Here is a 13,041-nt window from a genome sequence, read left to right on the forward strand (position 1 = left end):
CACTTACCAACTTTTGTTGGATTCACTGATTTTTGCTGATTCGTTTCGAGTTGTTACTCACTATGTTGAGTTGAGATACACTCATTCAACATGGTATCCAACTTTGTTGTTAAATGGTTGACGTTAAAATAATGTATGCTTTCTTAACATTAGCAACATTGTTGTTCAGATTCCGAAAGTGCTGTTATGATGTATACGATAAAAAATGAATACGTATTTTGGCGGGACAACTTAGAAGCTGCAGCCATGGCGGTTCATGTTATCTTATGCACATATTAGTTTGTCCCTTTTACTGAATTTCATTGCTTACGTTTGTTGCTAAATGATGGAGGTTAGTTATTCTGTTCAGTTAAGTTCCACTCATTGAACATAGTAATCAAGTTTGTTGCTAAATGCTTGGGGTTAAAATAACAGATGTTTTCTTCACACCAGCAACAATATTGTGGTGCTTCCAGGTAGACTGTTATGATGTACATAATAGGAAGTGAAAACTTATTTTGGCAGGGAAACTCATAAGTTGTAGTCATGGTGGTTCATGGTATTTTAATAAACATATAACTTTGTCCTCTTTACTGATCCACTCATCTAACATGGCATTCACATTTATTGTTGAATGCTTGACGTTAAAAATATGAATGTTTTGTTGACATTAGCAATAACGTTGTTCTGTTACTGAATGGCCTATCATGATATATACGATTAGAAATGAATACATATCTTGGCGGTGCAACTTACAAGTTGCAGTCATGGCGGTTCATGTTATCTTATACACATTTCACTTTGTCCCTTTTACTGATTGTCAGTTACGTTTGTTGCTAAATGGTTGAGGTAAAAAGAATGTGTGCTTCGCTGAATTAGCAACAACGCTGCTATAGTTGCTGCCTACAACTTCCCATAACAATTAATGAATTTCACAGAAAGAAGGTTTAAAATAACGGGCTATGATGATCTATACGTATGAGCAGGATCTGCCAAAGAGAAGAAATGTAAACGTATCTTGGCGGGGCAACTTGCAAGTTGCAGCCATGGCGATACATGTTTTCCTGGCCGATTTTACACATATATCGGAGCCTCATTTGGTTTCTTGATTTCTTCAAAAAAAAATTTATTAGGTTTAATATTTTTTCCACAACATTCTATACGCCATTGCTAAGTAGCATTTTCTAAATTTACTACTTCACAAGTCAAAACATATCTATGACTTATCTTAATCGTTTTGGTAAAGTTGTTAAAGTTGCTGCTTTTAATCCTTTTGAATCTGCTCTTGATGCTCTCAAACAGTGTAATGCTGTCTCCGAAGGTACTTTCACTTTTATATATGTACATATACATGTTTTTGTACATATATAATATACTTTCTATTAGAAATGATATTTGAAAGTGATTGCTATTTAATTTTTATAACGATAACGATATTTTATACTCTATATGCTGTTTTATATTCATATTATTTGTGGTTACTGAAGTATGTTGGCAAATGTTACATATTTGAAAGTGATTGCTTAAATATTGTTGATCGCTTACATATATACCAGGTGCTAAAGGTGTTGAGTGTGCGAATCAGCATGCTGAATCAAATTGACTCTAAGTTACTTTTACATGGTTGTTCGATGAACATGGAAGAACTATCAAGTTGAATAGGTTAAAGAAGGTCAAAGCAAACGCTGCATCAATCGGTAAGTTACTTTAATTGTCTTCTCCTGTTGAATCAAATGAAGTAGGTTGAATCAAATTAAGTTACTTTTAATTGTCTTTTTCTGTCAGATTTCTGTTCAATCTGGCCCTGACGTTGAATTGGAAAGTTTGATGATATATGTGTTTGTCGATTTTCTTTTTTGCCGTCACTTTTGTTTCTATATGGAACAATTTAGGACTAACAAGTGTAATATATGTGATGCAGTTTCTCATAAGTAGAGAAGCTATTGGAAACCCCGATTGTTTCGTAACACAGTTATTGTTGGATGCTGACCAAGAAAGGTTACTGTTACAAATGGTTTTGAAACTTCATATTGGTTCATATTTGTCAACTTAAAGTTACTGTTGCAATAGTTTTAAACAAGTCTCTCATGGAACAATTCTTCCTTCTTTTTCTCAGGTGCTCTCTACTTTGCTACCACCTACAAACTGAAAAAAGCATGCTAACTGGATATTTTTTGCCTTCATAGATAGCCCTTCAAAACCCGCAGCGCAGCGCGGGGCACTCAACTAGTTCATTATTTATTTCTAGTTGTGGTATCAAACTGACAAATTAACTCTTATGACATGTATTATCTATTTATTTATTTATATATTATTAGACCACTTTTAACCGTAACTGTGATGTCAGATGTAAAGGATGTACTTTTTGGTGACGTGGCAAGGTCGTGAAGTAAAGTTAAATAAATGGAAGTGTCAAATTTGAAGATTAAATTCGTGGTGGGTGATGTTGTAAAATATTATTGGTAGTTGGGTATAAAATAAATAGATTAATAATATATAAAAAGTAGTGGTGAAGTCTGATTCGTGGATATTAATTTAACACACACAAAAAAAAAAAAAAAAATTCCGTCAAAACCATGACTAACGCCCAGTAAGCATTTGGGGTGACGCCCCATTAAATGCGTCAGGGGGGCGTCAGAGCCCTGCCACCTTAAAAGCCACCTCATCCTTTTTAGCAAAAATGAGCCATATGATAAAAATCATTAAAGAGATTATTTAAAACCGTGGGTTACAGTACCTGAATAGGAAGTCAAAATTGACAATACATGAAACAAAAGACAGAACATTGCAAGACATTAGAATAAAATGCCTAGTCGTTCCGAATCAACATCGTCGGGTTTGCATCCCATACATAGGCTTAATGTCCAAAGCATAACTCAATAGACAAATCCCACATAAAGACTTTAATCTTGACTTCCCGAATCAAACTATACCAACATGTTGAGTTGAAAATCGCTTCATTCCTAGCCGTCCAAATAGCCCATAAAGTGTCCGTCCCGATTAACTTCCAAAATTTTGAATCTTAAAAGCCCATTCCGAAAAATTAACGAACGAAAATTAGAACAACGTTTCCTAGATCACCCATCGAATACTCAACCATTTGAAAAGTGTTGACCAAATGTTAAATTCCCATGAACAATGCGTAGGTAAATGGGTTGGAGTTTTGTCAGACTCTTGACACCATACACACAAAGACGATTGCCCGGTCGGGAGAATATGTCGATACCCAAGAACTTGTCTAATCTGAATACAGCCTTGCAAATCTAACAAATGGAAAACAGAAAACTTCGCTAGAATGTGATTGCTCCAGATATATATAGCCCATTCCGGGCCGATGTTGGGCCGAAAACAAAAGAACACGCACACCTTCAGTTACAGTGTAATCGCTATCGGTACTCGACACCCATATGACTTTTTCAGCCACTGAACATGAAACAATAACATAAGATAGCAGCACAAATTACTGAGAGGCTTCGTAACAATCATATTGTGTTTGTGGGAAACAAACGTGGAAGTCCCAAACCACTTGAGGCTCATAATCAAAGGATAAAGAGTAACAATCAATAATCTTTGCATCTTTGAAATTGCTTAGTCTAAAGAAGAAAGGAAATAAATTTAGATTTAGACTACCATTCGAACCCACGTGAACATGTTGATAAATCAAGTGTTTCCATATTTCGTTTAAAATCAGCTTGGAAACTTCCTTAACTTTCGTTTCTTGAATTGCTATGAATTGTAGCTGATAAAATATTGGCCATTGAGCCAACTTTGATGACTCGAGATATATTCCCGAGCCCTCGAGTGTTCCACATGACCACTCTCATACTTCTCTTTTGAGTGATTCTAACCCGTCACCTTCGATGCCCTTCATAAGCTCACCGAATTTCTGAATGTCGATTTTTTTTATATCCTTATCCTTTTTAGATACATTGACCTTGCTATTGTCTTTACAAGGAATAGCACCATTAGTGTGCTCTGGGACTTCATTTACCTCAACATTTTCACCGATTTCGCATAATTCTGAAGCGTTAATAACTTCCTCATTTAACTCATTCTTCTTAGATCTAGTCTTATTTAATGGTGGTCTTAATAAATTATTTCAGTAACTACTTTGAATTGAAATATTACCAACTTTTATGTAAGATTATTAATGTTTAAAATATTTTTTTAAGTATAACCATTTTTAGTATAACTTCTGGTGATAATTTAGCGGCTCAATTATTTGAGTCAACAACGTCGATATATTGACTGCTGCTTAAAGTCTAAATTAAATTTCAGACAAAATTTAAAATACGTGAAAATTTTGATTCTACCATTTTCATGGCGTCTTATTTTTTTATTTTTTATATTTTAATTTTTTTAATTTTTTTCTTACTTATTAGCTGGAGGTCCTTTTAGAATCAATCAATTTAGTCATCGAATAGAGAGAGATTATGTGACAACTCGGACATTTCCGACCAAATTTAAACTTGATCTTTATATGTTTCCGACACAATAAGCAAGTCTGTAATGTTGAGTCTCAAAAATTTTGGAATTATATTAATGTAATCAATTACCCTTTGACTGTGCTCGACGATTCACGAACATTTATGTGTATATAGATATGTATATATAATATATAGTTATATTAATTGAAAACGTTAACAAAGTATTAGATGCATAATACTTTACATGAATGTAATTGTTTCAAAATATGTTTATCGATGGAAATTATAAGATAATATCAAATGATTGAATTACCAGATACATTGTAACATGATTACGGGTCTCTGTTGTGAGGTCCACTATGATTTGAGAAATTGTTCCTTTTTAACGGTATTCGGAATAATTGGTAAAGTGATCCACATATGAGAACAAAGTGTCAAATAACGAGAATTAGACAAAAGTTAGTGGAAGACTAAATTTCATAATAATCAATTGATTTAGTTTCAAATGTACGAAAATATTTTTCAATATAATAGAACTTGATTATTTAAAATGTCTTTGTTTAAATAACGTGAGTTGGAATATTGGTTGTTAGATATATAAATAACCTGCAACGTGTATTTAAAACGTGTTTATGTATATTGAATATATATATGATTTTAAATTAATTAAGTGAACGATGGTAACAATTGTTTATTGATTCAATTGATATTTAGTTATGTTAATTAGAACGTTTGAGAAGTTAAAATAAATGTTGGCGCATAAATAAATTATATCAAACAAAGTTCTAGAGCGTAAACGTTAAGTAATATAATAATTTCTATTTTGTAAACGATCTTAAATTATACTTTGAAACATAATGAGTATTTGAAAAACTAAATATTATATTATTAAATAAATATTTCTAATATATATAAATTTATATTTTTAAATGAATATATATATACATTTTACAAAATAATAAAATATAATATTAACCTTGATATAAACGTTTTGATTTAAAATATATATATATATATATATATATATATATATATATATATATATATATATATATATATATATATATATATATATATATATATATATATAGCGAAACGGTGATTTAAAGAAGCAAATGACCAAAACACTCAAATGAATAAGTTACACTTTGAGTGAGATAGTTTTTCATTGATTTGAGTCTTGTTATTGATAAAAGTACATTACACAAAACATAAAGTACCAATTTTCTAAGCGTACGAAAATGCGTTCGAGAAACCGGAACCGGGACATAAGTCGAGTGTCAAAGAACAAGTTATCGGAACTAAAATTACAAGTCAACTATTTACATGAATATAATATAATATATAATTAATTATATAGATTATTAATTAGTAATATATATAATTATTTAATTAAAGTGTCGGCAGAGCAAAACAACCGAATGTGAGCTGTAACATGCCTTCATGCGATCGCATGGAAAGGCCATAGAACACTCATGCGATCGCATGAGTGTCGGCTACAACAAACTTCTATAAATTCAATTCGTTTGCGGTTGGACTGAATTCACAATTTCACTCATCTCTCTATATATTACTTCGTATGTATTATTATTTTATAATTAGAGATTAATCTTATTATTATTATTATTATTATTATTATTATTATTATTATTATTATTATTATTATTATTATTATTATTATTATTATTATTATTATTATTATTATTATTATTATTATTTGTATTATACATAAAATACTACGATGAGGTTATGAGTGAGTTATTTCAAAACTGGTTTTATGAGCGAGACAGAGCTAAGAAAATTATGGGTTATAGCTATGAAGGTTATGGGTGTGGTTCAGGGGTATAGCTCGTGAGGCCAATCTAGTGTTTATCATCTCCGTCGCGTCTACGTACTTTCCTGCAATATTGAATCACAATATTGATACGTGAGCATTCATATCTCATCTTTTATATATTAATAGTGTATCCCTGACTAGTGCTCGAGTATATATGATTATGCATGCTTGTATGCTTAATTTCGTCTTTAGATAGTTTATGATGAATCACGTATTTGATACATATGCTACTGATATAAGGTACATGATATGCATGTCGTTGGGAAGCTGACGAAAAATTAATAACTTTTCATTTAGAAATCGTATGGTTTCGATGAACGGATTAAAAGATATGGTCAACTGAATTATCATTAATTCTTATATTATTATTATTATTATTATTATTATTATTATTATTATTATTATTATTATTACTACTACTACTATCGTCGTTATGGTTATCGTCATTATTATTATTATCTAATAATTATTATTATTATTATCATTATCGTTATTAATATAAGTATTATCATTAAAAATTGTTATTATTATTATTATTGATATCGTTATTATCATTAAGGTTATTATTAATATTATTATCATTATTATTATTATTATTATTATTATTATTATAATTATAATTATAATTATTATTATTATTATTATAATTATTATTATTATTATTATTATTATTATTATTAGTATTATCATTAATATTATTATAATTATTATTATTAGTATCATTAATATTAAAACTAAAATTTTTATTTAAATTATCATTTTTAATAGAAATATCATTGTTATTATAAAATATCATTATTATTATCATTTTAGTATTATTATTCTTCAAAATTATCATTTTGAATAGAATTATTATTTTTATATAAAATATTATTATTATTACAGTGAATATTAAAAAGTGTCATTATTATTAAAATTATCATGATTAAAATTATCATTTAATATCATCATTAGTAAATATAAATATCGTTATTATTATTATTACCACACGTAATATAATTACATTAATAATACATACCACTATATTTTTATGATATTAAGTGAACTTTATAAATTTTATTTATACAAGTATAATTTTATCATATATAAATTTTAATATAAAATTTTTATAAATGATTTGTATTATTTACTCTAATAAAATTTGATAAATATATTTAAATATATAAAACGACTATATTTAAGTTATATAATAAACATGTTCAGTGCCGTCATATGCATATTTACTACGAAATACAGTATTGTGAGTTTCATTTGCTCCCTTTTTAAATGCTTTTACAATATATATTTTTGGGACTGAGAATACGCTGTTTTTATAAATGTTTGACGAAATAGACACAAGTACTCAAAATTTACATTCTATGGTTGGATTATCGAAATTGAATATCGCCCCTTTTAGCTTGGTAACCTAAGAATTAGTGTTTATTATACAACCTACATGCTGGAAAATGGCATGGAGCCGGTATAATGGCCATTATGAAACAACCCATCCCGTATTCCATACGATAATTTTTTTTTTTTAAAATAATACACATTTACGCGCCAATTAAATTTGTAAGCCATTCCACAAGTTCCATTTAAACGTACAACAATTTAAATGATTTCAAAAGGCACGAAGGCCATTAATTAAGTTTAATACAAGTTTGACCCACTACAAATGATAGTTTATAATCCAAACGACACTCGAGCATGGTTTGGGGCTAAACTACCCAAAACGTTAGGCCAACTTCAAAAGCTAACCCAAAAGCACCCCCTGTCAAAATAAGCGGGAGACAACTAATCCAACCGTATGCCCTTACCCTTGTCCAAGCCGGAACCTATAAAATGGTAAACAACGAGAGGGTAAGCAAGGCTTAGTGAGTGCAACAATTATACATACACATATATAACTTACTTACATGCAAACACTTACCAAATTCGCATACATACTAGTTACATAATTAGTATACCTTTCACATGTATAACGCTAAGTACCACGATAACAAGGCTAGTATAACAATAGCATATAACACAACAATACAATATGCTACAACACAAGTATAACGATGATGTTCACAACATCCATAGTACTCAAGATCTCAAGGCTAGCCCAACGAATGGTATCGTCAATATAGAACTTAAATCCCATTCGCCTATATTAATGTGGTATCGTCAACACCGAACTTTAAACCCACATATGAGGTATCGTCGACAACGAACTTTAAACCCTCATCAACGTCACTACAATAATCGTATGGCATCGTCAACATCGAACTTTAATTCCATACGTATGAGGTATCGTCAACAACGAACTTTAAACCCTCATCAACAACACAATATACTCTAGGGTATGGTATCGTCAACAACGAACTTTAACCCCTACCTCACAAGTAAATAAATTATATACATGCATATATAATTATTCCACTCACCTTAACACTTCGGTGGTGATTTAAATGCTTCGTATACTTCGAGCAAAGTACCTAGTACATAGGTACACATTCAATACACAACTAATGGCATTTACCACATTACTTACACTTTGAGCATTTAATGACCCATTAGCATTTATTAGCTCACTTACACCCAAAACAGCCCATAAAGGCCAAGACTCATATTAAATCGCCAAAGCTAGTGATTTAAAGTCTACTAACATTAACTAGCACAACCTAGGGTAATTCATACCCATTTCCTCCAAACTAGGTCAACATCACCCCTTTTGACCCATTTTAACACTTACACTTCCAACTTTGTCAAACATGACCTAATTACAATTTCATCCACATTTTAACAAGTGTTTTAATGCTTACAACACCATTAACACTTACAAACCCCATTTCATTAGACCAAACCCTAGATTATGGTTGTTAGGGTTTTCTTTCAACAATCTAACCCAAAATCCACCCATTTAACCCTCAAATGGGTCATACAAGTTCCAAATGAACAAACCCTAGCATAAACCAATTAAAATTCAAAACATAGAGTTGAGACTTACCAAAACTATCCACTTGTAGCTAATAACAAGGAGAACAACTTTAATTCTTGCTCCTAGGATTGATTCACAAATCTTCACCTCCATATCTTAAGTTTAATCTAAGTGGGTTTTATGTTTTGGGAGGAAATTGTGAAAGAAAAAGGAAAAGAAATGAGTAATAGAGGATAAGTGGTTGGTATTAAAGGCTCCCATCAGATCTACAAGCAAAAAGACCAAACTACCCCTAAAACCCTTTTTAAATCGAGCAGAAAAAGGAGTCAGGCCAGCAGATCTGCCGCGACGCGGCTCGTTTGTCACGGCGCGACGTATCGAAGGAAAAATGACCCCTCTTAACATGCTTTCTGATCCACGTTCGCTTTATTTGTCGCGGCGCGGTCCCGCCCGTCGCGGCGCGGCGTTTTCCTAGGCCTGGTCACTTCGACAATTTAACACAAATCGATGGTTCAAACAACTAGCACACCTCATTCACTCTTCCTATGCACGACTAAGCTTTAACCTTAAGTCTCACACGACTCAACGCCATCGCGGCACATACATATACACGCTCACGCACGCATTCATAAATATATATATACATATATATATATATACACACACATATATGCACTAACTCATAAACTAACACTGTGACGCCCCGTACAAAACCATCGCGTACGATTCGTCAACAACAGGATCTTTACACGATCAAGTACTACATGCTGTTTGAAAACCAGTTGCATTCATAAAAACATAGCGTTTACAAAAGATAACGTGACACAAAGGTCGTTACAAAGTCATTATTTGAAAATAACATAAATTACGAATGCAGAAGAAAAGTACCATGATTGAGACATCTCTAAGTAATGCAGCGGAAATCTAACACAGCAGGTCCATAACAGCAAGTCTATTACACCAAGACAGCAAGTCTAACAGCGGAAGCAACAACGTCTAAGCACCTGAGAAATACATGCTTAAAAAGTCAACACGAATGTTGGTGAGCTATAGTTTGTTTGTAATCAGTAATACAATGTAGGCCACGAGATTTCAGTGCTTCAAACCATCGTTTCAAATCAGTATGATAAAGTATATGCTTATCCGTGGGCACTTGCTAACTAACTTAACGTTTATAACCCCCTAAAAGTACACTTGGCGAGTGCGTATATTTACGAAGTATTAAACACCCGTTAAATGCTTGCGCGACTAGCCCGAGTGGGGATGTCAAACCTTATGGATCGATATCTAAGATTCGCATTCACCGGTTCAAAAACCAATGACTAAACGTTACCGAGCTAAGGAGAAAGTTTATGCCATTGTATAACCCACACATATATAAAGTTTAAGTACTCGTGCCTAGTATGTAAAACGTAAAAAGCGCATGTATTCTCAGTCCCAAAATAGTTAAAGTAAAAAGGGATGCTATAACTAACAGTGATAAGAGCGGTAAAGTCGATAATGAAAGTATGCAAGTAGTAAGTCGGTCCGAGAGGTCGTCAATCTAAGTCAAAGGTTGATAGGTCAGTATGTTATCCTCATAAGTTCTAATAGTGCATAAAATAAGTTTAAGTGTCATCATCATCATCATTCATCATCATAAAAGCTAAGTAAGTTTGACTAGAATAGAGATCGAAACAATAGGCTGACTTCGGTTAGCTTCTACGACCTCTACGTAAATCGAAAAGACGCGTAGTCAGTGGCAATGGCTCCGTATATGAGTCCCCTAACCGCTGACCAATTTTCAGAACCTAACCTCATCTTCGTTTGACCGTGGCAACGGTTTAAGTGCGAGTAGGTCAGAAATTTCAGCACAACGTTAATAGGGTGTAGTGACTTTCGGAAGGCCATAAATCCTAAACTGTAACTCGAATTAAGACGAGGTATAAATGGAGAATCATCTACTCGAACTGAACTAACTGAAAATCAACTTTACAGTAGCCCAGGTGGTCTGATCAGATCCCAAAAACAGTAAGCAAGGTGCTCCGGTAGGGTTCTTAGTGCTTGATGCTCATCACGGTTCTCATCCTTGATGCTTGTAGCTTCAAGTGAACAACTCGTTGATGGGTTAGAATCACCTTGATTGTTTTCTACCATCAACACACAATATGTTAAGACCAAGTAAGAACACAACTCCTTTAAGAGTCTTTGATGGATGATGAACCAATGTTACATCATATCCTTAGTCTTAACACAATTACAAGTTACATTTACAACTAAAGCTACAAACTTTACTTCAATCAAGCAAGTATGAACATAATCTAAGTCAAATGAAGTGATGGAACCCTAAGCTAGAGAGCTTGGATCCCTTTCACACAAGCTATAAGGTCACAAAGCTAGAAAGCTTGAACCTTTAGTGTTCTTGAAGAACTTGAAGCATAAATCTTAGATCTTTAAGTTATATGAAGACCATAAACACAAGTTTTGATCTTTATAATAAAATAATGAGATCATAAGTTAGGAAACTTAGATCCAACAAAAGATATGAAGATTCAAGCTAGAAAGCTTGCATCTTAGTTGTTCTTGAAGATCTTGAAGCATAAAGCTTGGATCTTTAAGTTACATGAAGATTACAAACACAAGTTTGAATCTTTATAACAAAATAACAAGATTAAAGTTAAAAGATATAGATCTACAAAGTAGGTGAAGATTCAAAGCTAGAAAGCTTGAATCTTCCATGTTCTTGAAGGATTCAAATCCATGTTTGAATCTACAAGATGTAATCAAGATCAAAAGCTAAAAAGCTAGACCCATGATGATGATGATGAATTCGTGAGAGAGAGAGAGAGAGAGAGGAAGAAGAAGAAGAAAAATCAATACTTACACTTTTTAGAGAGAGAAAGAACTAGAGAGAGAATTAGAGAGTGAGGGTGTGTGAATTACAAATGGAAGCAAGTGTAAAATGGATGGAATAAGGCTTGTATTTATAGGTGGTGAGGGTGTGGGAGGGGTGTTGTGGCCGTAGGTATCCAAGGGGACAAGGGGGACACCTTTTTCACTTTTTGGTTAATGGTTGTCTAAAGTTGGTGCTTATGTTAGGATCACATGCAACATTAAGGATAATACTTGACATAATTGCTAGCATGTTCCCTCTAATAAATGGGCATTTGTCTTACATATTAATGGGTCTCTAGCTATTAATAATTGGGCTAATTAAATAGTCCACTAACTAGTGTAGGGTGGGCTAAGGCCCAACAAGGTAGAAAGTCCAACAAGACTAACTAGTAAGCATAAGTAAATTACTACGCGTAATTAAGCATCCAAAAACCCAAGTAATTATTATTATGAAATAATAATTAAGATTTCGTAGTCATAATATTCCGATTACTACAAAAGTTAAACGTGTACGCAGTACGCAGTTTGTTCGTAACGTCAAGTGACACTAACGGTTATAAAGGTTTTCGGTGATCAAGTTAAGTATCCTACGTACTTAAAGGCACGTTTTAACACATAAATGAAAGTAAGCCATGTGTATAAAGATTCCAGAGTATAAAGTAGCACAGTATGCACAAATACGCAGTTTCGCGAAAGCACAAAGCACAAAAGCAAGTCGAAAAAGCCGGGTCGTTACATTACCCACCTGTTAAAGAAAATTTCGTCCCGAAATTTTGAGGAGTGACCAACAATGGTTCTGTGTTTGAATAAGAAGGAGCGTATCAAAGTTCCGAGGGACTCGTGAGCTCAGAAGTGAGCTATTTACCTTGAAAGGTACTTGGGCGTATAAAAGTAAGAATAGGTATATGCCTTTAATTAAGTCTCTTATCCTAAGAGATCAATAGTTTGGTTTCGTTTCTTGCTAACACGAATATGTCATCCGAATATATATACCCACAAAAGAAAAGATGATGTTTTTAGCC

General features: G+C 32.6%; 1 long non-coding RNA gene across 1 annotated transcript; it reads left to right on the plus strand.

Moving 5' to 3' along the window:
• The first annotated feature begins 1,209 nt into the window (after positions 1-1,209).
• Positions 1,210-2,409, plus strand: LOC139865594 (uncharacterized). The gene is made up of 4 exons (XR_011765032.1): positions 1,210-1,300; positions 1,536-1,676; positions 1,901-1,977; positions 2,096-2,409. It is a non-coding gene; the product is annotated as an uncharacterized lncRNA (long non-coding RNA).
• Positions 2,410-13,041: the final 10,632 nt, after the last annotated feature.

This window comes from Rutidosis leptorrhynchoides, chromosome 9 (assembly GCF_046630445.1).
Source record: "Rutidosis leptorrhynchoides isolate AG116_Rl617_1_P2 chromosome 9, CSIRO_AGI_Rlap_v1, whole genome shotgun sequence".
Lineage (NCBI taxonomy): Eukaryota > Viridiplantae > Streptophyta > Magnoliopsida > Asterales > Asteraceae > Rutidosis > Rutidosis leptorrhynchoides.